General features: G+C 41.7%; 2 protein-coding genes across 3 annotated transcripts in view; one reads left to right on the forward strand and one right to left on the reverse strand.

The window, feature by feature from the left end:
* The window catches only part of LOC725146 (very-long-chain enoyl-CoA reductase), a 108,876-nt gene that overhangs the window by 66,466 nt on the left and 18,058 nt on the right, over positions 1-24,352 (reverse strand). The gene's annotated exons all lie outside the window — the stretch shown is intronic.
* LOC100578810 (facilitated trehalose transporter Tret1-2 homolog) overlaps positions 1-24,352 on the forward strand; it is a 74,979-nt gene that overhangs the window by 38,437 nt on the left and 12,190 nt on the right. Inside the window, exon 1 of one of the 2 annotated variants that reach the window (XM_003249965.4) lies at positions 4,897-5,203. The exons of the other annotated variant lie outside the window; for it this stretch is intronic. The gene's annotated coding sequence lies outside the window, so the exon portion shown is untranslated. Of the gene's footprint in view, positions 1-4,896; positions 5,204-24,352 lie in introns of those variants that run through there. 2 annotated transcript variants of the gene reach the window in all.

Consider the following 24,352-nt stretch of genomic DNA (forward strand, 5'->3'; position numbering starts at 1 on the left):
TTTTTTTCTCTCCCGACCGCGAGAAAGTCAGGGAGTCGAGATTCTTTTATCGATTGGAAAAATCTCTTTCGACGAAGAAGAGAAGTTCGTTGGACGAATCTATCATTTTTAGGCAGAAACTAAAGGTTGGATGGATCGATGAACGATCGGGCGACAGACAATTACCTTATTCTCTTTGAGGGATAAGCGTGAAACCGTTTGGAGAGGAGAAAGATTCGGGGAGCGTGTAGAAGAGGTGGTTAAGTGGAGGCCACGAGGGTGCTTGGGGGTGAGGCTCGAGAGGGTGAATAGAAAATTAAAACCTTTCAAGTGTGAGGGAGAAGAGACCGTATTTACGTTTCTTTCATTGTCCGTTTACGATTTAAAACAAACCTTTCCTCGATCACTCTCGAGGAAACCACTCGTAGATTTCGCTCGAGTTGAAACAGAGAGCAGCGTGCGACTCTTTACGTTTTCTATAATTGTATTCTATTCGAATTTTCATCGAGCAATCTATTTTTATTAATCGTGTCGAAAATATTTTTAGCATACAACAAGTCATTTTAATTGTAGATAATCGGAGGAAATATGTGTTTCGAGACCACTCTTTTATAGAGAATTGGAACGTTTCTTCTTGCGTGGTCTCCGATTAAAAACTCGCTATTACGAAACAATAGAATCGTACTCGGTGAAGAGGAGAACGTTTCAAGGATCCAGAAATTATATTTTGCGTACAAAAAAAAAAAAAGAGAGAGAGAGAGAATTGAAAGCAAGTTTTTTCGAACATTTTAATCCCCCGGCTATTGAAATAATAAAACCCGATCGAAATACTGTCGCGAAACAATGGAATCACTGGAAAAAAAAAAAAGAAAGAAAACACGAGAATACTTTCAAAATGATGAAAAATATTTTAAAAATAGAAAAAAATTACGAGAACAAAATTTTCAATTCTTCGATCGTTAAACTAAATAAATAATCGTAAGAACTAACTAATCTAATCGAATAAACGGCGACATAAAAAAATACGATGAAATTCGACAAATGGAATCGACTATCTCCTGTCGAGGAAGGGAGAAACACGTGGAAACGCTTCGAGAATCCGGTATATAGGCGAATATTCCGGTTGGAAATAGTCGTGGAAATAAAAAGAGAGGGATTTCAGGGAGGGAAAAAGAGGAAGGAAAACAAGCATCCGTCGGGGCGACGAAAAAATCCTGCACCCCGTTGAAATCCGTTTTTACGGCATCCTGACGTTGAGACGACGCCGGTCGGAAATCGCGTGTCTGTTCGGCCGCGAGGCGTTTTAGCACGGAAAGCGCGCAACACGCATAAGTAAAAAGACACAGGTGCGCATACATATCAGCCAAGCACGGTGACCATCAGCCAGTCGTCCAGCGTTCCTCGAGTTAGCGTCGTTAGCGGAATTTCATTTCAACCAACTTCTCCACGCTCTCCGTCAAATCGATCTTGAAACGATAGATCCACGATCAAATCAAGATAATACCATTTTTTTCCTTCGATTAAAAATTTCGATTAAAACGCATTTTATTCTCAATCTATCTTTGTCGATATTTCTAATCTTAAGTTAAAATTTATTTTCTTCTTTTTTTTCTTAATCGTACGCGCGATCGAACGAAAGAAAATTGCATCGTTTAGATGAAGAAAAAATTAGAATAAATAATCGTGGAGAATAATACACTCGTTTCTCCTTATCCTCTGCCACCACGGTTACAATGATATTTACGACAAGCGGCAAACGTTGAATTTCAATCAGTCGTACACTTGTACAAGCAATTTCGGTCTCTTCGATTCATTCGTTCGATGCATCGCACGACGATGATATAACTCAAAATTTACAGTTTTTTAATCATCGATTCGTCAAAAGAATCACTCTTCTTTTATTCATTCGATAATTCTTTCTATCCGCGTTTTCCCTCCTCTAAATCTTCATCACTTTCGAATCAATCGACAATTCGAAGGAACACGAACTCGATGACAAAGCCCGATCTTCTATTTTCAGATTCGGAGACGCCTCTTGAAACTCTTTGCCGCGTCCAACACGACAACATCCGTCGCGCCGTGTTTCGAGATTATGCGAGTATTTATCGATTTACATTTAGATTTGTCCCGTCACGATCCATTGTGACCGGTTGTCGCATGTCTCAGATCGTCGCATAATCGTTCGTCGGATCCAGCGGAGGCGGGGAGTGGCACGCGTCTCTCGCGCGAATATTTTTAATCCTTTCGTTCAGGGGTGGAAACCAGACGAGATACCAGACGGATCAAAGTTCCACGCGAAAAATCCACCGAAAGGAATTCTCTCTCCTTCTCCCTCCCTCCCTCCTCATCGACCGACGAGACGAACGACGAGAGTCCTCCTCCTTTTCGAGCGCATATTTTCACGGATGATTCATTGGCCTCGCGGCGACCCCTTCTCCCTTCTTTCCCTTTCCCTCTCGATACCTCTTCTCTTAACGGTGATCCCGATCGATGGAAACGAACCATCGCGACGAGATCCTCTTCCTCGACGGAGGGAAGAAATTCCTACGTCCACAGGCATCTTTCATCTTCTCGACCAATGGACAAAACTCGTTCGCACCGGTATTCCGTCTCTTCTCTTTCGTCGGAACGAATTAAGATTTTTTTTTTATCATTCCTTATCTTCTCAAACCAGAAGAGAAATTTTGAAATAGAAGGGAAAGAGATTGGAGGAGGAAATCTCGTTTTCCTTTTCTCGCGTGTATATAAAAATTGTCTGGGATAAAAGAAAAAAGAAAAGATGGATATTTTCGAGAAAGTAACGATAGATTCAATATAATTTAAATCCTGACGATTTTACAATTCTTCCCTCTTCGATTGATATTGAAAAAACGGTGAGAAATTATCGGGAAAAAATGATAATCGCCGTGTAATGTAATCGATGAAAATATTCGCGTGAGTTTTAACGACCGGGGCCGGTGATGATTCGCAGAAACGAGACTGTTTACCTTTGAAACCCTTTGATGTAATCGCAATTATACGGTCGCGGGCGGTTGGAACGAATGAACACGTTGCGCCTCCTACCTCGATCTCGCTCCTTTGAGCGAGGCGAAAATAATTAATGAACAGGTAACTCGCACTCGCGTGCATCGATTGTGAAACGATTCCGTGAAAACGTTCCACGGTCACAGCGTTTATTAAATACAAAATACCTGTGCTAATGTAAAGTGACGATAAATAACTCTCCATCAACGAATCGTTAATCGTGATTCATCTCTCTCTCTTTGTCGACGACGATTACGAAAATTAAAAACCTGTAAATTTATCAATATTCCAAATACCCCTTTCGATTTTAGAAAAGGAAAAAATCGAGATTTCGATCAACAGGGAAGATATAAATATTTTCCAAAGGCTAGATTCACTAACTTATTTGCCTTGAATTTCGAAACGTTGTTAATCGGCGTGGATTGAAAGTTGGAAAAAAAGAACCAATCGCTTTAAACGTTTTATATTCGGAAGAGGAACGAGTATGGCCGGGGGTTCGCCCTGAGCTTTCGAATCGACTATCGATTCTTCGAGGGAGAAACCGTAAACGACCAAGTTTCCAACCATTCCCTCGCTTCGAAAGTTTTTTGAAAACGAGAGAGCGGATTCTCCCGGCTGTGTAATGATAGGGGGAGAGAGAAATTACGCCAACTTTCCACCTTTTCGTAGGGGTTGGCTGGTGGAAGGGAATCGCGGAATTCGATACTTTTTAAATGCGTTTCAGGGCGAAACATGGGAACTGGATCTTTTTGGAAAGGTTTATATCCCGCGAGATATATTTTGTCGAAGACAGGGATCTTCGTTTTAAGGAAGAAGAGGATTAAGAAGAACAGATACGAGAAAAGTTCTAAAAAATGTCTTTTAAAGGATAAAAGTTTTCTCTGTTATTTCGAACGATAAATCGCGAAAGTAAACAGTGCCGCATCTCGACGAACAGAAATTAGTCTGAATCTCTTCTAACCTGAACATCAACTTCTTCCTCTTATCTTCCACTTCGATCTTGAACAGTTCTGAAAGGAATCGCACGTTTCAAACCTTTCTTCCTCCCTTAACAATCGATCAAAAAACTCTTTCCACCTCTATTTTATCTCCACGATAATCTCGATCGAGTCATCTCATTCCCTATGCAGAGAAACCTCTCCTCGAAATAATCGATAAACCGTATCCAATCCTTCGAATCAAAAGAATCGAGAGAACATCTCGAGCCTTCGAAAAAAGCCTCGACTCAAAAACCCTCGTCATCCCCCGCAAGAGTTGCTCCCTGTTCCTCGTATCCTGGAGGACCGGCCAGATCAAACTCTCCAAGCCTGGCCAACCTCTCTGGCCAACCTTTTGTTGGTATTCGTGTTCGTGAGCCACGTGCTCCACACACGTGGAGCAGAAATACCGGCGAGGGAGCGAGGGAGAGCGCGAAACCGAGGCTCGAGCGAGCGGGACGATAATAGCGGCGGCGTTGGAGCGCGGGACGGAGAGGAGTTGGAGTTTCTCGTAGCTCGAAGCCCTATTGCTCGTCGCTGAGGAAGGAGAGCTCAGTGCTACGATGGTCAGCAAGCGGACAAGTCGCAGCCAGTTCCTCCCGTTCAACGTTTTCTGTCGCGCTCTCGCCTGCCCATCCATCCATCCATCCATCCATCCATCCATCCATCCATCCATCCATCCGTCCATCCATCCATCCGTCCATCCGTCCATCCGTCCATCCGTCCGTTCGTCCATCCGTTCGTTCGTTTATCCGGGGTGAGGAACGCGCGCGTGCGTACACGGGGAGGAAAGCGCGTGTCTCGGTTAATCGCGGCTAATTAAGAAGACGATTCGCCCGTCTCGTGTGGCCGCGCGCATCCACTGTCATTGAACCTCCGCGCTTCATCGCCCGTAAATCATCCCGCGCTTCCCTCGGCCGGAATGCCGGGTAATTGTGTCACGGTTGAACATACGAATTTATTTTCGTCCGCTCGGAGGATTGATTAAGGAAGGAGGGGAGGGGAGAGGAGCAACAAGGGAGGGAGAGGGAGAGGGAGGATCGAATTATATAGGGGATAAAGGATTTTCGTGTCTTTCTCTTCTCCGTGATGGACGATGGATCGTGATTACGGGGCTGTATCGATCCGGTAGATCGATAGAGGGTGAAGATCGGGGGAGCACGTGTCCGAGTCGGCAGACCACGTGGCTCGTGACAGCCAGGAGAGGAGAGATTCTGAGACACGTAAGTTGGAAAATATTTGATCTGGGATTCGATTTTACGAGATAAATATAAACGTAAGAATCCAACGATTGTTGGATACGATAAAAAGGAAAAAAAGGAGTTGTTGTTCGCGAACAATCCTTCTTTCTAACTCTTGTTTTCTTATTCTTAGAAGAATGAAAACGAATTATATATTGTATGTATTATATCTGAAATGGCAGCGATAAATCCTTCCTCGAGAGGTTAAAGATACACGGAGATGTACAATAATTCTCCTTCTCTTTATATACATGTGTGTATATATACGCATATATTTATATGTAATATATTTTTAGAGCGAGATCCAGCGATTATTACATAAATAATTGACATAGTTTAAGAATAACGACTTTGATACGTATTTCGTATCACGCTGTCATCGTGGTTAGCTCGATTAAGAGTAATAGCAGGCGCAAGTGTACACAAACAATCCCGGCGTCCCGGCCAAAGCCGCGACGTTTCGATACGCAATCTTATTATTTAAGAGGCCGGCCGGGAATAATTACGTACTCGTTATCGTGGAACGGAGACTCAACGCGACCACCGTTATCCCACCGATTACGGAGCAACGTTATAATCGAGAAAAATAATTCCTCCGCATGTTCGCACGTTTCTTTCGATCTTCTTTCCTCGAAAAAAATTGAACAAACTTGCTGGCAATTTGCTTGATCCTGGTTGCTTCGAAATCTCGTTATCCTCAAGAAATCGACGATCGAATGATTGGTGGAAAAAAAAGTTTTCTCTTTTTCTCTCAAAACTTTGTCGACGATCCACATAGGAGGGAAGGCCTTCACACGGTGTGAATGGCCTTCGTGGCGTTCGTTAGGCTCGTGTGTCCGCTCGTTCGTACATAATTTCTGGGCCGAAACGTAATTTAAACGCGCTCCCACTTACGCGGCGGCGGCGTCGTTTCCGCGGATGGATTTCGTTTATGGGATGGTCTCGTTTTCTGCGGCGACACGCACGATAAATGCTTCGATCGCTTCCGATCGAGCCGAAAAAAAGAAACATTGGAATTAATCGGGGATACGTCAACAGCATAATGGATTCGTTACGTTTAATTTTGGAAAATGACAAAGGTGATGGTTTCGTTCGAGAAATTGGGGGAAAAAATCCGTGAAAATATTTCTTTTTGACGAATAACGATAGTAAGATTGGAAGCGATAGAATTGCGAAGCGTGAAGGAAGAGAAAAAGTTTTTTAAGAGTATGGAGAAGGAGGTCTTGAAGTGTGGGAAGGTTTGAAGAGGGGTGTCGTGCTTCTGTATTTCGACTTGTTTTCCTTTGGAATGCGATATGAGAGGGATTCGTGAGTCAGGTTCCTGGAGGACGTTTGGTCTCCACGTTTTTAGAACGATCAACGCGTGAAAACATCCAGTTATTTATTGATACTCCCGTTCCTCAAGTTTAACTTTTGAATTCCTTCATTTTTCTGTAATTGTTTTTCCTTTTTTTTTTCCCCCTCCATCCGAAGAAAATATGCATATCGTTCTCGTTCGAGAGAATATCAATTTAAACCTCGAATCTTTCGAACGCGTCAATTTATTTATTAATACATATATATAGATTTTGACCTACTTCTTTCAATGATTCCGCGAATACCTTGAGAACATGCAAAAATAATTGCCTCTTTATTGCTCCGTTTCCTATAATCGAGTAACACTCGAAATCTTTAAATATCCGAAATTTCTATTCATTCGAATAATCCCTTTTCTAATCAATCACTATTCCAAAGGAATTTGTATTAAATCGAATCGAAACTAATCAACTTATGAACAACAAGCTTTTCAATCTGATCTAACGAGAGAGTTCGAAAATAGGAATATTTTGAATATAATATTTCTCCAACAAGAGAACAATTCGAAATTTGAAGAATACGATATTGGAGAATACAAAAAACAAGAATTCTCGGTAAAGTTTACGTATTTTTTAATTCGACTGAGTTCACAGAAACACTCTGCTCCAAACAAAAAAAAAAAAAGAAAAAGAAAAAAGTGGGAATGCACGCGTTGCCTCGGTCAAATCTTGGACCAAAGACGTACGCAGTTGAAAACACTTTTCGAGCTTTGCCCACGACCAAAATAATATACTTTCCACTTCTTCTGTAAGGGAAGGAAAAACAGAAGAAATATAAAATTTCAAAATTCCAATTTCTCTACCACCAAGCCAATCTACCAACCATCGCTCGACGATAAACAAAAAACAAATCGATCCTTTTGCACGCATCTATCCATCTATCCAACGATGATCATCAGGAATATTGTCGTAAATTTTCAACTATCCAATTTTTTCTTTTTTCCTTTTTAATCGATAAATCTTCTTCTTCGTATTGACACAGAAATGGTAAGTGGAAGCTGGAAAACAAATCGATTTCTCGCGCTTGGCGGTCTATCAGAAGCGTTCATCATCGGAAGGGCACGATAAAAAGAAACGCGCGCAGCTTCGTTTTCCTTTAAGGTTTTTTCCTTTAAGGATCGCCTCCAATAAATCTTGCGATATCTGATTTATTCGCGACAGAATATATCGAGCGGATTATTTCTGTGTGCGATGACAAGGAGAACACTCGTAAACCTATCAATTTTACCAACTTTTAATAACCGTTTCTTCTTCTTCTTCTTCTTTTCCCCTCCCAATGTTTTTTTCCATTCTGAACCTTGGAAAACTATTTCTATTATTCCAAATCGAAAGGTAAATAAACAATATTTGATTCTCGACAGAGTTAAGAGTCATCGTTCTATTAATTCTATCCAAAGTTCCATTAAAAATAGTAAGGAACGAGTGGCAAAGATAAAAGAAAATAAGATGTACAACGATCAAATCCGCGATAATTCCAACGAAACCTCGTAATTAACTTCTCGAAGAAGAAAGAGCGCGCGCCAACAAGACGATCGCTATAAATCTTCCGCGAGCGGAACCAAGGATTCGCGTAGAATTCCTAATACGCTTCTCGCGAGGCGAATAAATCAATCCATTCGACCGATTCCATTCGCCGTTTTCATTCAACAACCCTCTTCTCCCTCCCCCAAACAAACGAAACACCACCACGAGTAAATGAAACTTTCCTTTCATCTCCTTTTCATATACACTCGAGGAATTCGTCCATTAAATTTTGAAACGATAAAAATTGAAATTTTACCGGGTTCCATCGGTTATCGCTGAGAGAAGAGGGATTTACGCGATAGCGACGACACGGTCCGCGAGCAGACGAGGAGGAGGAGGAGGAGAGAGCGTTGTTTCCGCACGTGCGTGAGACGAGAGGAGGGGGATCTTCATCTATTTCAGTGGATCGCCTTGTCGGAAGTATCACTCGACGACCGCTTCCTATTGTGCGATAAAACCGGGATTCGCATCCATCCTCCATTTTCGTGAAGCTTTGCACCGCGCGTGAAACGTGCGAGGAGAGACTCGGTTGGTGTCGGGGAAAATTGTGGATAAATTGGGGGTAAATGGGTCGCGCGTGAGTGTGCGTGAATCGCGAGAAAATTGGCGAGTTTTGGCTCGATTTATTAAGATGGATTTTGATACAGGAGAACGAGCCTCGTTTTCATTCTTCACTTTCTCCTCGTATTATTTCATTCCTCGACGAGTGATTTCAACGACGAGTTGGAAACTGGCAAAACGCAATTGAAGCTTCTTTCTTCTTCGAACTTTCTTCTTCAAATAACTGTAAAATCCTCCGAGTTTTCAATTAATATATCTCGAATACGATTTCGGTAATTCACTTAGACGGCAATTAGGCGTCGATAAAATTTTCACTCACGAGCGAAACAATAGATTTTCAATTTTCAGAATCTTGAAAGTACAAGTGAAATCATGAAAGGAAACGGGAATCGCGATGAAAGACGCAATTAGCCACAATGGGCCCCGATAATAAAGATAATAATAATAGTGGTAGGAAATAGAAGTTGGCTCGTTAATCAGTGGCGAAAGCGGTGTTAAATTTGCATGACAGTGGCACGAACAATCGATACATAAAGTGGCGGCAGAAATTCATTGCAAGGCCGAAACGGGGGCAGGGCGAACGCGAGATAAACAGGTAAATCCTTATGGAGGAATGCTTCCAGCCTTATTTTGTGAACCTAATATTTCCCTCGTTTTTCCATTCTCGAGTTGTCTTTGCGTCTAATTACATAACCGCAGAAGGATTGTTCCCAAACTGATACGTGCCTTTCTACGAAGAACCATATCCTTTCAAAAGCTAGCTAAATTTCTGGCTATCCATTATTCGCCTGTTCCTCTTCTTTCGAAATCGAGAAACAATTATTTGGAAAGAAAACCTTCCTCGATCCCGCGAAAATACGTAGCCAATTTTTGGCCAATAATTGGAGAGAAAAAAAGAAAAATATCCCTTTGATTCTCCCGTTTGAATTAATATTTCCCTTCTCGAGTTGTCTTTGCGTTTAATTACATAATTGCAGAAGGATTGTTCACGCGTGCCTTTCCACGAGAAATCACATTTTTATTTTCGAAAGCTAGCTAAATTTCTGGCTATCCATTATTCGATGACGTGCTCTTCTTTCGAAATCGAGAAACAATTATTTGGAAATAAAGAAAACCTTCCTCGATCCTGGCCAATGATTGGAGAGAAAAAAAGAAAAATATCTCTTTGATTCTCCCGTTTGAATTAATATTTCCCTTCTCGAGTTGTCTTTGCGTCTAATTACATAACCGCAGAAGGATTGTTCGCAAACTGACACGTGCCTTTCCACGAGGAACCACATCCTTATTTTCAAAAGCTAGCTAAATTTCTGACTATCCATTAATCGATGATACGCTCTTCTTTCGAAATCGAGAAACAATTATTTGGAAATAAAGAAAACCTTCCTCGATCCTGGCCAATGATTGGAGAGAAAAAAAGAAAAATACCTCTTTGATTCTCCCGTTTGAATATCAATATCGAACGGGATGACGGGTCGATTGGAGAGAAGTAGGGAGAGAAAAGGGTTGCGGCAGAGGAGGGTGTTGAACGTCCAATTGAAGCGCGGCGACGACGCGTTTGCCGATCGAAACAGAGGAAATGATCATTTCGTAAGGCTTTTATCTAGGCAGCAGTGACACGGGTGGATCCGCGACAGCTGTCAAACCTGTCACGAGGAGGGAGGGGGAGAAGTGGTTTCGCGCGCGCCAATGCGCGCCCCAATAAAATCGGATCAATCAAAAAACACTTCGCCCAATTTGTTCGGGCAAATTGCGATCCCTCCGACTTTTTTTCCCCTCCCATTTAATCGACCTTCGATTTCGTTGCGTGAAAAGTAGATCCTCTTCTAGACTATTCGAGAGATTGTGAAGAGAAGAGATTTTCTTCGTTTCGGACAGGTGCGTGAAAAGCTGGGAGATAAGAGATAATTCAGAGAGAAAGAAAAATTGGTGGAAAGAAAGATTTTTGGCGCAATTTGCCAATTTTATGCACACTTGGCGGATAATGATCGAAAATAGAACACGTGACCGCGGCGTGGCATTGTTCCCCGGTTGGACAATGGAATCGGATGTTTTGTCGGGGATAATAGAGCGCGTGGCCCACACGCTAATGAAAGGGTTGCACCTTTGAATACGTGCAACAGAACGCGAGAGAACTTGCGTTTTCTCTAGGGTTTTTCAGCGGTGCTCACACCCGAGTCTAGGATACACGAGGATCCATCCTCTTCCGCCTTTGAATAAACATCGCCTTCGTTTCTTTTCCCGCTCTCTCTCTCTCTTTCGAATCGTCTATCTCTGCACCTGCGATGATAGATCAGGGACAAAGAAGCGTAATTGAAAGATAACTCGTCCGCTCATTCGGGTGGAGAACTATCGCCGGATGTATATATATATATATATTTTGTTATCTTCGACTCGCCTTTTCCATTCCGAAGTCCCCGACTCCCAGTTTTATTATTTAACGGTATATTTCTAGTTAATGAATTCTCAATGGTTTCATCCATCCGTGAAATCGGTAATTTCACGTGCCATAAGTTAATAATACCATTTGCTACTTCTTGCTATATCACACGTGTATTAATAACGTGTATAACACATTCTGTCTCCCGTCTTTATTGCATCGTCGTACCAGCCAAGATCGTTGTAACGTAATAGATAGATAAACTTCCGTTGAAATTTTTGCACGCAGACTTTTCCACCCGACTTGTCCCTTCCAATCTATACAAATAAAAATATACGAAAAGAAATATTCGAAGATGAGTTCCGTTTAAAAAAAAAAAAAAGAAGAGGAGAGGTATATTTTTAATTTCGACAGAGAGAACGAAAGTGCAAAAGAAATCGATTTCCTCGAGCGTCCGCCGGGTCCATCATCATCGTCGACGGATAACTGCTGAGAATAACAGTTTTCCCCGTGTCCCCGTTTGAATGGTAATCGCACTTTTGGTTTCTTCTATTCACCATTGTGTGCCATCGCGCGCACGTACACACCGTTTTTTTTTTCCTTTTTTTTTTTTTTTCTTTTCCCTTCCTCACAAACGGCACGACACTTGGAAATGGCGGTGGCACTTTTACTCCAGAGGACGCAGAGGTCCCCTATTGTTTCCGAGTTTTAAAGCGGGAAAGCCAGCTCGAACTTTGACATTGGCCTCGACTCGATTTTAGAGCAGCGCCGACCACTGCACCGATGAGATGCAGAGTGCTCCGTGTCTCTCCCCTCTCTCTCTTTCTTCCCTTCCCCTCCCATGGACTTGGAGGAACCCTTCCTCGATGCAATTGCCCCCTGCGTTGTACTGTAACAATTTGTAACGCTTCCTCTCCGAGGTGTCGACGCGTGAAAAATTGGTGATGCAGGTATTCTTCTGGTGGTCACGTTCTTTTTTGTAAAGATAGAAATTTGGATTTAACATTTCCTCGCCGAACAATAGGGAAGTCTTTTCATCCTTTCTTCTCTTTTTTGTTTTTTTTTTGCAACGCAAATCGGAATGGAAGATGCGGATGCTTGAGTTAACGTGGCAAGATGATTGCTATTGTTGGACAATTATCCTTGGTTCATTTTCCGTTTGAAAATAATAACCATCTTGATCTTTTTCCAGTGTAAAGTTTGGTAGATAGAGAGGGGGATGGATTTGATGAATATTTTTTTCTTTTTTTGGATAAGAATAAAGATAGGAACTTGGAAGATCGACTTGCCGTTTTTTTTTAATTCGTCATTTTCTAACAATGGAATCTTATTGGATCTTTTTGCGACATAAACTCGGTGATAGGTGATGGAAGCGGATTTACGAGCAACTACCTGCCATTATTGCCTTTTGTTACGTTGATATTTGTATTCAAGATGGTTTATTGGTTCGTTGAATAAATATTGATGCGTATGTAATGGTTTAGTGGGAATATTTTTTTCTCAACGAATAATCTCAATTTTGATGAAACGTTTCGAAGTTTCGAGCGAATTTCTTACGCACGTGTAAATGTAAAAATCGATGACTCGATCGATTAAAACATTTTCGACGAACGAAAGAGGATATACGTTTCTCTGTTTAATAAAAAGAGCAAGTTGTTTTATTCAAAAAAAGAAAAACTTCAACAGCAATCTTTACCAATATTTATTTTCCCATTGTCGATTACGTAACACATATTTCCAGCTCGAAATATTTTTAACATCCGCCGAGATGAAAGGAATCGCTTCTTCCTTTTTTTCCACGGCTTCTTTTCAAATCAAATCAGATTCAAACGAACCCCCCCCTCTTTCGGAAAAATGGATCGATGGAGACGACGATCATCGATGAGAGACGGCAACAGCCAATTCTCCTCTCATAAAGACCGATTATTTATTCAAGCCGGCCACTCGACGTTCCACATTTAGAGTATCCCGTCTGCGGAGCTAGTGAATGACTTCCGTTGCCTCGTGAACGGGCATTTCACTTTAATCCGCGTCACACCCGACATCGAAGCATCGGTTTCCCCCGTCGTCTTTGGACGACGATCAAAAGAACAAGATCCCGAACGGGTGTCGAACGTATTTGTGAAATACGAGTCTTCTCATCTGGGACGATGATCGACAAACCCGAATCATCATCGATCTCGTCCCCCTTCCAATTACGCAACTCAATTTCCCCTCTGCGCGAGATGATGTGTGAAAACACACTTTCACCACCTCTTCGAAATCGTATTACGCAGCTCTCCTCGCTCGACAACTTTTTCCTATCCTTTTCTCAATCAAATATTTCGATCGAAAGATCAAATCCAAGATCCAAACCCAACTGTATCAAAAGCGATTAAAAAGAGAAAAGAAAATTCTCTACTCTCTCCTTTAAAGGATTTATATTACGACACGCGTAAAAAGAAGTCAAGTTCCTCGCGCATAGCTTGAACAAAGCGAGTAACGTGCTCGCTTAGATCCGCGAAAAAAAAGGAAAAGTAGGTGAAACGTGTAATAAGTGGGAAACCCACGCACGCGTACACTGACCGATAGAAACGTTCATTATCTTTCAAACTGCAAAAAACTGTCCCCGTCCCACAATCCATATTTATAAAGACAACGGCAAATTGCGCATTGTAGCGATCTAATGAAAATTTAACGAAGCTACGCGCAGGAGAGAAGAGCGAAGGGGGGGCGAGGCCTCGCCTGCTCTCTAATTTCGCGTGTAAATGATCGAAGTGTCGCGTGGCGGCCCTCGAAAAAACCGATCCCCCGCGAGATTCCTTCTTTTGCAAATATTTGTCCAAAGAGAGAAAACGTAGGAGCATTTCCATCGTCGAAAAATCGAAGGAGATCTTTAAATCGCGATTCTACTCGTGGAATATTCATTTTGATTTCGATCGAATTTTTTCGATTGGATTAGAATCAGTGTTGGAAAGGAAGTTACGAATAAATAATTGGTGACTAAAGAAATTTTGCTATACTCGAGCAATATTGAAAAGGGATCGAGAAAATATATATATCGAAATGATAGATGATAATTTCCTATTTTAACAAGACACTGTCATTAGGAAGTTATGGATACGTAAAATTAATCTTAATATTTCCTTCCACTTTTATTCTTTTTTCGCATACGAGGTTAAGCTCGATATAATAAAAATTATTCTACTCTTTTCTCTCTCTCTCTCACTAATTGCACTAGTATTATTCCATTTTCGCCTCTACTTTTTATTAGAGAGCGCCAGCTACAAAGTAGCTGTCCGATATTTTTCTGCTGACAAAGTGGCTCGACGAAGGAAGAGGACGCGTCAGAGGAAGCGAGAGGGAGGGGGAAGAATCTGCAGATTTTTAACGCCTCCAACAGGATTCAGTGGATGGGATGGCGAGGGGAAGGGGTGAAAACCGCGCTTTTAGATTAGACTCGCGATTTAATTTAGAGCAGAGGAGGAGGAGGAGGAGGAGGAGAACGTTCGTTGCCTTCGTTCGCTACCTATCTGTGATGGGTTGCAGAGATGCTAGAGATTTATTTTTAAACGACTTCGCCTATAGGCGCCCAACCACGGCCGAAATGTTTGTCACAATTCACGCCACAGACTCTCCTTCGATTATTCGGCTTATTAATTAATTTAATTCCGATCCAACATTTTTCCTTCCCCTTCAAGGACGAAAAGAGAGAAATTCGGCGCAGTTCCAATTTGGACGAAGCGTTAAAGGTTAATGGATCGCGATTGAAGCTGGTTCACACGATGTAATTTCATCCATGAAAAACAGTAAATCGATTTTATTAACTGGATTTACTTCTTATAAATTTTAACAGTATCGAAAAATTTTCCTCACGAAATCAAAATTCTAAACGCACGGAGAAAATCGTTCGTCATTTCTGCCGTTTAAACGCTCGATAAATATTCTCACTGCGCAGTTCTTTCAGTTGAAAAGTTCTTCCAGTTTGTATACAAAAGTCGTGTCACTCGACTCAACCTTCCCAATTGCTTGCCAATTGAGACGTAAAATCTATGCTTCGTGGAAAAGCGAACGAAGAGACACGGGAACAAAAAAACTTTACGACCCGTTCTAAACCAAATCCCTAAACAAACCTCCCCTCCCGACCTCTTCAAAATCGATCTCCAAAATCCTCCTAATAATTCTTCTAACCTGTACAATATTCATTGATTATTTATAAATCCTTGCAATGAATTTTCAATTCTGGATCGTCTTCGAAGACGCTCTCCGTCCAATTTCTTTCCAATTTAAATGATTGGGAAGAGTTTTGGACAGGCGTCACTCGGTTGAAATGGGACACGTCTCGAGCTTGTCGATGGAGAGCTTACATACGTGCACGTGAACTACGCAGAGAGGCCGTATAACCATAGAAATGCGGATGGAGGAACGAAGGGGGTCGCGACGGAGGCGGCGGCGGCGGGAACGATGCAACCCGGTGACAGAGAAATTACACGGTGCTACTACATCGTGTTACGTGCTCTGTAAACGATACTCCCCGTAGAAACGTCCGTTGCTAGAATTCGAAACGAGACCGTGCCGCGAATCGTCTAACGGTGCCCGTGAAACGAGAAGCGCTCCAATCGATCGAACGTGGATCAGGTGGCGGTGGCCGATCGTCATCACGTAGCGCGGGGGAGCCGCCAACAATGACAACGAATTCTTCTCTCATCTCTTTTCGAAACGATCGATGATTTTAATCGACAGCTAATTTTTCGAAATTTTTTCTGATTGGAAAGGAAATGTATGATATACACGAGTGTTTCTATTAGATGAGGATAGAATTTAGAAAAAATCTAGAGATTTTTAAAAATTGTGAATAATAATTGGGAGTAAGGATATTGATAAAATTGGAAGTTAAAATCGAGTTGTTTCTCCGATGTCTATTTATAATTAAATTGGAATTCGTCCAGGTTTTTCTTTTTTTTCTTTCTTTTCTCCTCATCGTTTTCCGTCACGCGTGTGTCGAAGCGCTTCCTTTTAAACAACTATTAGACGAAGCGGGTACACTTCTTGAAACAGAATTAACACGTTCACCGGTGACCACATTTTGATCATCCGATAAATAATTTTCATACAAGATCAGGCCACATATTTTCTACTATATATATATATATTGGTTAAAGATTTATATTTACGATGTAGATATATGCATGAATTACTGGCAGGACCTTGATTAACCGGATCGCGATTATCTGTAATCTCGATCGACCGAGGTGTCTCGGTTATCCGGCCTCTCTTTCGTAGAGAAACAGAGAAAGAGAGAGAGAAAAAAGAAGGGAAAAAAAGTTGTAAGACACGAAACGATCACTTGATAAAGCGCTTATAAGTGTAAAATTAACAAGAGGAAAAAGTGCGAAAGGAGAGGGGCGATAATATCGGAATCAAATCGTTTTGCATATAAAACTCATTTTTAATAATTTTCTCTCAATTATCCGCTCGGCCTCGATTTATCTCCTTTTACGAGTCGTCCCGAAATGTGACGGTCAATCGAGATTACACGCATCGTGTTAAAATTCCCTCTATCAATGTTTCGCGATATTTAATCCGCGTCCTTCGAGACACTGATCCGAGTAGTCAAAGAAGAAGAAGAAGAAGAAGAAGAGGAAGAAAAAAATAACGAAATTAACGAAATTTCGAGCGAAATCGATCGATTCACCTTGATAAGGTCGATCAGTTTTTCGGCCTGCTGGATAGGCCGCGCACGATATTATACACGTGTCGTAAAAATACCGAGGCGTGCACAATGAACGTTTCCGAGTAGCGCGTGATATATATGTATCATAAAAATACCGAGGCGTGCACAATGAACGTACTACATGAAAGAATTTGCTATTAATATCTCGCATAATAAGTAGTGACCTCTACCACCAGATCACGCTCCCTCCTCCCAATATCTCTTCGAAAATTACATTCAACAGAATAATTCTGCGACTTGAAGCAACTTTGAACTCTCTTTTCAGAAACTTTACAAAATTAATCCCTCGTGTAATATAAAAATCTTCGTTCTTAATTTAACTTTTTCGAGGTAATAAAAAAAAAATCTCGCGATAAATGTAATGATTTTTCAAATCCTTTCGACAAATTTCGAATAAAAATTCTCCTCCACCCGGATTTAAACACAAAAGGTAACGAGATGAAAATTAGCACGCGAACCCTTGGCGAGCAGCCTCCAATTCCAACGAAGGATAAACGCCTTCGTGCGCGAAGAAAAGGTGGATCGCGACGTGGGAAGGGTTGGGAACGGAACGTTCGAGGCGTCTCGAGGAGGGATAATTAATTAACCGATCGGCGTTGCTATCAGCACGCGACTCGTTTTCGTTTCCCTTGTGCGTGCGTGGCCGAGTCGAGAGACGATCGAGTCGCGCCGATCTCTTCCCCTCCCCCTTGCTGCGACGATCGCCTATCGACGAAAAGGGCCCGATCCCAAAAGCGACGTCCACGACCGGCTGCCCCCCGTTTTATTCACGGATCGAGCCACGTGGACGGATAATTCGTGCACGCCGAGAGCTCGACTACTTCTTCTTCCTCCTCCTCCTCCTCTTCTCGCGTCGTCGTGTCTTGCCTTGAAACCAGTCTCGTGTGCACGCCAAGCGGATTGAGTTAAATATTGCACTCTGGAGGGGGAGGGGGAGAAGGGTATACGGCTCGACGCGTGTACACACGTTGACGCGTTTTATACCGTGAAAACGTACCGCGTTACTTGGAATCATCGTGGCTCAACACTATTTCTGGTAGGAGGTGACTCTACTTTGAGTGATCGCGCGACCGATTGACAACGATCGACCGGAATAGCCGACCCTGTCGCCCGACCGACTACTACTTTCCTGCTTTTTTCATTCGCGGAATAATTTCTTCCTTCCTTTCTTTCTTTACGGATTTTGGGATCGTTACGAAGAAACAGAAACGTATAATCGAAATTATTATTATTATTATTAAGAGTTCTCGCGAAATCCATTTACAAGTTCCTCAAAGTTGTGCAATTTTTTTAATAATATCGAGTTACCTAAGATACCTAAGAGAAAGTTTCTCCGGGTCAAGGAAAGGGAGCGAGTACAGAAAAATTGCAGTTTGCTAATTGCAGTTTCGAGGGTGTCTCCCCCCATCGAGGCGCAAATTGATGGCTCGAAATTATGGAAACACGATCCGCGATAATGAGAGGGAACGGAGAGAAAGAAAAAGGGGGGGAAACTCGTAATAATACCGAGAGGATCGGGGTATCGGCGGTTGCAGAAGTTTCAACTGTCTAGAGGCGACTAGTAGAAGAGCAGCACGGCACGTGGCACCGCAACCTATTCTTGGCTCGGATTTCTGCGGCACCGGCTTCTTTTTGGTAGAGGAACAAAAGGCTGGTGACTACGCGGACCCAACTTTCTCGACCGAATTTCCTCTCGAAACGTGCCGCGAATCGATCCGACAATTCCAAATTTTCCTTTCCAAATCGTTCTAGAGAGGACGATCCTCTTAACCAAAAAATATACTAAATATATGATCCACACGATGATTTACATTTAGGATAGCAACAAGGGATTTCTCTCGTCAAACTCTCGAATGACCCGAATCGAGACGATTTATAATTTTTAATCGATCATAGAAAATTCGATCAACAGAAATATTACACGATATTACAACGAGTAATCATGATCCAAATACGATCCAAATACCGTCGATTTATCTTGATTCTTCGAGAGAAAAAAAAAAAGAAGAATTGAGCAAATCGATTGTGATGGTACAACATCTAAAAACGGTGGAGCTTACCACTTTGAGTAGACTCTATTTATTCCATTGGTTGTCAAACCATTACCGGTGAATAATCGCACGAATGGAATACCCTCCGATGACGTTTAGCCAGGAGTTATAATATATATATATATACACTTTAAACACCGAAATAGATGCGATGAAAGGGGGAGGGGGATTACATAGAGCTACAGTTACAGAAGATGATTTACGCCCGGTTACGAGGCGACTAAAGAACGGGCTGAGGAGACACGCGGCCTGTATTATTCATAGACGATCGTCTGGTCGTCGCGAGACTGTTCAAGGCCAAAAGGTTGAAATTAACCGTGAGCGCCGAGAGATCGGGGATTATGCGATCGTATCTCGCGTTCGAGAGAGGGAGAGGCGCGAAACGGAGCGCGAGGAGATTGTATTCCGGAGTACGAAAAGGTGTGTCGAGAATAATCCAACGTTGAAACTTGCTACGAGCATTAAACCGTACAGTCATGCACAGATGACGAACGCTTTACAGGACGCCTCACGCTTCTCGGATCGATTACCTTCGTCGTACGTTTTCGGCGTTTAAATTATTTATAAAAACGCGCGATGAAACAATTTTTTTGAATTTTTCTCTCTTAAGAAAGATAACAAGATATTTAGAAATTTCTCCCAATAAGATAATATTCTCGTTTTATTTTTATACACGTCTTCCTTTTTTAATAATATTTTTCAAGCCCGACTCGTTCTTCTCGCGCTCTCGGGTTAGGCTAGGTTGTTGAACGTCCAAGAAAAAATACCGAGAGAGAGAGGGGATACCGAGAGAGGGTCGAGGAAAGGCCGGCCTGTAACCCTGGATCGTGACTGAAATCGAGTTCTGGTCATTACCCATCGAGTTCCAAAGCCTAAATGCATCGCGCCACTCAAGGATTATCGGGTAAATGCACCCCTCTCGCTATATCGAATCATCCTCGCAACGTCAATTCATAATTCCACCGAGAATTTATTACCGATCCGAGATATACACCGTATCCCCTTTCTAACTTTGCGCCCCTTTTTCTCTCTTTATCCCACTTCCTCCTCCTCCTCCTCCACCTCCTCCTCTGTCGTTCTCGGCCGGGAGGAAGGGGCAAGTTCGGGCGGGATCGTTGCTCGGAGCGCGTTAATTGTTCCTCGAAGACGTGTTCGAGCGAATGAATAAAAGTTTATCGCGGTTAATTAAGCCGCCTCTACCACGATAATATTCGCCATAGAAATTTTGGAAAGCTCCGATTAACTCTCTTGTCCCCGTTATTATACTTGGAAGGAAAGGAACTCGAAACTTTTTTATCTTTCCCGTTCAAGGGTTATTCAAATTTCGAATTCGTTGCTCTTCCTTGATTTAACATCAAGAATCTTTCGTTCGATTCACGGGAAGAAAGAGGATCCAGCATGCTATTATCGATTACTATTGATTATTATTTCTTTTACTGCTCGTTGCAATGCTTCGAAATTTGAAAAAGGAAGACAATCAAAAATTTTCGATATCGTGTTCAAACGTTCGTTGAAGCGTCGTCGAGTAAAAGGAAGTGGCTTATCCCTTTGGTTTCTCTTGTTTTTCACTTGTCGCGCGAAAAACGGGTAGAAAAAGACGAAGAAGGGTGTGAAGAAAAGAAAAAAAGGGAGGGAGGAAGAAAGGAAATACAGGAACGGGGGGGAAAGGCGATGAAATATGGCGGACAAATTGGCCGGTTGCTTTAGACGGCCACAGTTGGATACAGATATTCATAGCCACTTGACCCGAATGCTGGGTAAAAGCAGCAAAATGCGGCGGGGGAGGGAGAAGCCTAATAAAACGTAAAATACGGGGTGTAAGCTGCATTTCATTACTCCCGAGCCGAGTGCACAGGGGGTGTATTTCCTCCCTTTCGAATTGATACGTCTTCCTTCAAGCTCGCTTCCCTCCATTCGCCGTTTCCTCTTCCCTTTTCTCGAAACACCGCTACTCTTCCGTGGCGAAAATTTTCATTATCCACGATTTATAAACTCGCTCCTTCCTTTCTCTCTCTCTCTCTTTCTTTCTTTCTCGCCGATTAAGAGACAAAGGGGGGTTGAGTGAGAGAAAGGAGTTTATTTTTATAGAGCGCTTCTCTTTCAAGATAAAAGATCGTATCTCTTGTTATTGAAACTTTGTTTCGAGTCGAGTTGACAGTATGGAAAAATATTTCAATAAAAAAGAAGAATTTTTAATTAAACGTATTCAAATTCCCTTATTCCCAAAATTAATCTCGTTGAAATTTAAAAAACTTCCATTTGTCGCGAAACAGAAATTACCACGCCTCTAACAAATCCTTAAACAGCATTAATAACGTATCAAATCCCAAACGTATCCCAAAAAAAGGGAAAATAATTTTCTTCTTACGAAAAAATACTTTTAGATAGGTAAACCAACCTCCATTTCTCCACAATTCGTTTATCTGCTTCCAAAGCGTCACATTTCAACGTCCGTTTTTATATATATAGAGCGAGAAAGAAACTCCAGCGGAGTAAAAAGTTGAGAAACGATCGCGGAAGGAGGAGGAGGAGGAGGACACTTCCGGCCCAATCGATTTCCCTCGCGAATTTTCCACGGGGAGGGGGACGGGTAACGATAAATCAGCAGGCCGCGATCACGGAGGTTTTAATCGAACAAAGGGGAGGGAAATCGTGTACGTAATTAATTGGTACGAGTTTAAAGGCTACGAGCTACGATTAAGTAAACGCGATATTATCTTGTCGCGAAGAATTACGGCGCCGCGACGGCTGTGATAATAATATTCGCAATATTTAATATTTAATATTGTGGCGCTGGTGAACTGGCTGCATTTTCATGCCAATCGAATATTAATTGCAAGATTATTTTTTTTCGAGAAATACAACAAGCATCTAAGCGTTATTGTTATTTCTAATTTTTCATCGTTCGAAATAAATTAATCTAATTGATTGTTAAACCTTTGAATTTGAATTGAAACTCTTAAAATTGGAAATATCCCGCTTCGAGAATATAATTTGTGCTTACTAATTAAACGATTCAAAAGTAGAAAAATCAAATCTATCCACCGAAAATCATTCTTCGAAGCGATTCTCCGAACAAGGTTGCCTTCGATGTAAACACGATTCCTGGAAAAATTCGGTGTTCGTTTGAAGAAAATTAAACGAGCGTCCTTGGATAAACCCGCCTCTTTCTCCCTTTCCGTCGAAACGCGGCCAGTAATTTCATAAAAAGCTCGAAACGATCCTTCTGTCTCGCGTTTTCCTTAAAAAAAACCGGGAAGAAGATCCGCTCTCCGTTAATGAAATCCGTTCCCCGTTTAGCGAGAACGACAATCAAGAAAGAGAGGAGAGAGAGAGAAAGCCAACGACTTTGAGTTAATCGATCGAGCATTGGGATTGGATGGAACGTGCAATGCAATCGAATATTTCAAACTTGCGTACACGTATAGAGTACACAGTTTCAGATTCTTTGACTCGTACGAGACGAGAAAATTAAGAGATTCATTTTCAAGCGATTCATTCGATGGAACGTTGTCTGGACTTTACCTCTCTACTCGATCTAATTAACGAACGTTATTAATAATTCATAAGAAACAATCTCTCGTGGAACGAGATTAAACACCTGACAAATAATCGGATAATCGTTTACGACAGTACAACGGGGAGAAAGAAAATCCAAGCTGAATAATAATTCGCGTATAAAAGTTAATATTAGAATACCTTTCGAAGAATCCTATTGAAGAGAAACAAACAAACAAACGGAAAAAGAAGGGAAAAAACCATATTTATCGCTCGTCTCTTCAAAGTTATCTGAACTGAGTGTAACAATATACCCACGCATATTTACAACAATATCACGAATATCACGTAGCTCGTATACATATAATATACGATCGTTTCGTTTCTCCTAGCCGCGTTAAGATAAAGCAACGGTTAACGAAGAATCGTCCGAACGACTGACGCTCCCGTTTTATCTGTAAAGTCAGGGACAAGAGAACGCGCGTACACGCGACGGTAGCCGACAAGGGAGATACGCAGCGGGTCCTCTCTCTCCGAGAGGGCGACTTTGGTGGCTCTTAGACGATGAGGATGACGTTTCAACGGAAAGAAAGGAGAGAAGAGGAGAAGTCCCTTCTTTTCCCGAGCGATATAAGGAAAGGCTGAAAGGGAGGGGGGGAAAAGGAGGAATCAACTTGTGAAAAATCGAAAAATAGTGAAAATCACTTTCACGTATGCGGGACGAAACAGGTGCGGAGGAGCCAGGTGTCGATTCAATGAGGACGAGACGTTTTCAACTTCGTACTTTTAAGAATACGCTACATTGTCCGGAAAGAACTTCCTGCTTCACGATTGCAATATATTCAAGTCAGTACTCTAACCAGACAAGAGGAGGCGAGACGTTTTCCGTAAAGCAATACCAGCTTTCGTATGCAGAACCCGGGTATTTTGCATACGCGGGGTGGAAAAGGGAGGGTGGTGAGCAAACGTAACGATCGATATTCGATGTAAACACTGCGTGGACTGGATAGGATTGGTGATTAATTTATGGAAGGATATGCAGACTTGGCCAGACTCGTGATCGAGGAAACAATTTTTTCCCAAAATTATTATAATAATATTTTTGTATTTACCCGAAAACGGATCGATAATTATTTTTAATTAATTCCAATTGTTTCATAAAATTTCGAAACGATTTTTTCTTAAAGAATTCGCTCGAGAAAACTCGTGACGATAAATTAATTAATACGACGAGAAATTACGAATGGAAATACGATGGATCGAGATTCCTTTTTACAAATTATTTTATTCGTCCAGAGTCGTGTAATTAATTGTCGATCGCTCGATGCATTGCGTCCGTGTTATTGGCTAATCCGTTTGTTACAACGAGAGACGAAGAGATATATATATGTAGAGAGAGAGATAAATAGGTAATTGCTTGCACGGATTTTCGCATTGTGTCGAAATCGAAAACGGGAGAGAGAGTTATCGAGTTAATGAGTGGCATTTTATTGTCGGGATCTCTGGATGCGATCGACCGTGACGGTGGCTGGTAATATATCACGCGAACTTCTTTAGCAATTATAAGCGAGAATTAAGAGAGATAGGTGGTTACGATGTGTGTGCATACGAGGAAAAGAGAGAGAGAGAGAGAAAAAAAGAACTAAGCTACCGTGGAGTTGAGCACGGTCATTGAGCAATTCAATGATTAAAGAGGCGCGAGCAGAGCGAAAATCGCGTGTTCGTGTTTTCTAATTTGCATAAAAAGCCGTTTTACTCTGGTAATTCAGCACCTTGTTACGAAGCTATTGGCGGCGTACAGTGAATTTCTTCGCAAAGTGGGAATAATTTATTCGAGTATCGACGATCTTTAAAAGGGGAGACGGATATGCAATAAATATACAGGATGTTGATACATTCGTAGGATGGAAGAGAGCAAATTTTCAAATATCCAAAGAAAAATATTTCATGTCTTTCTATATACGAAACTTCGTAAAGAAAAAAGGAAAACCTGACTAAATAGAATAAATAGGGAATTTAAAATGTCATAAATTCAACTTTAAAAACCGATAT

This window comes from Apis mellifera, linkage group LG5 (assembly GCF_003254395.2).
Source record: "Apis mellifera strain DH4 linkage group LG5, Amel_HAv3.1, whole genome shotgun sequence".
In the NCBI taxonomy this organism is placed as follows: Eukaryota; Metazoa; Arthropoda; class Insecta; order Hymenoptera; family Apidae; genus Apis; species Apis mellifera.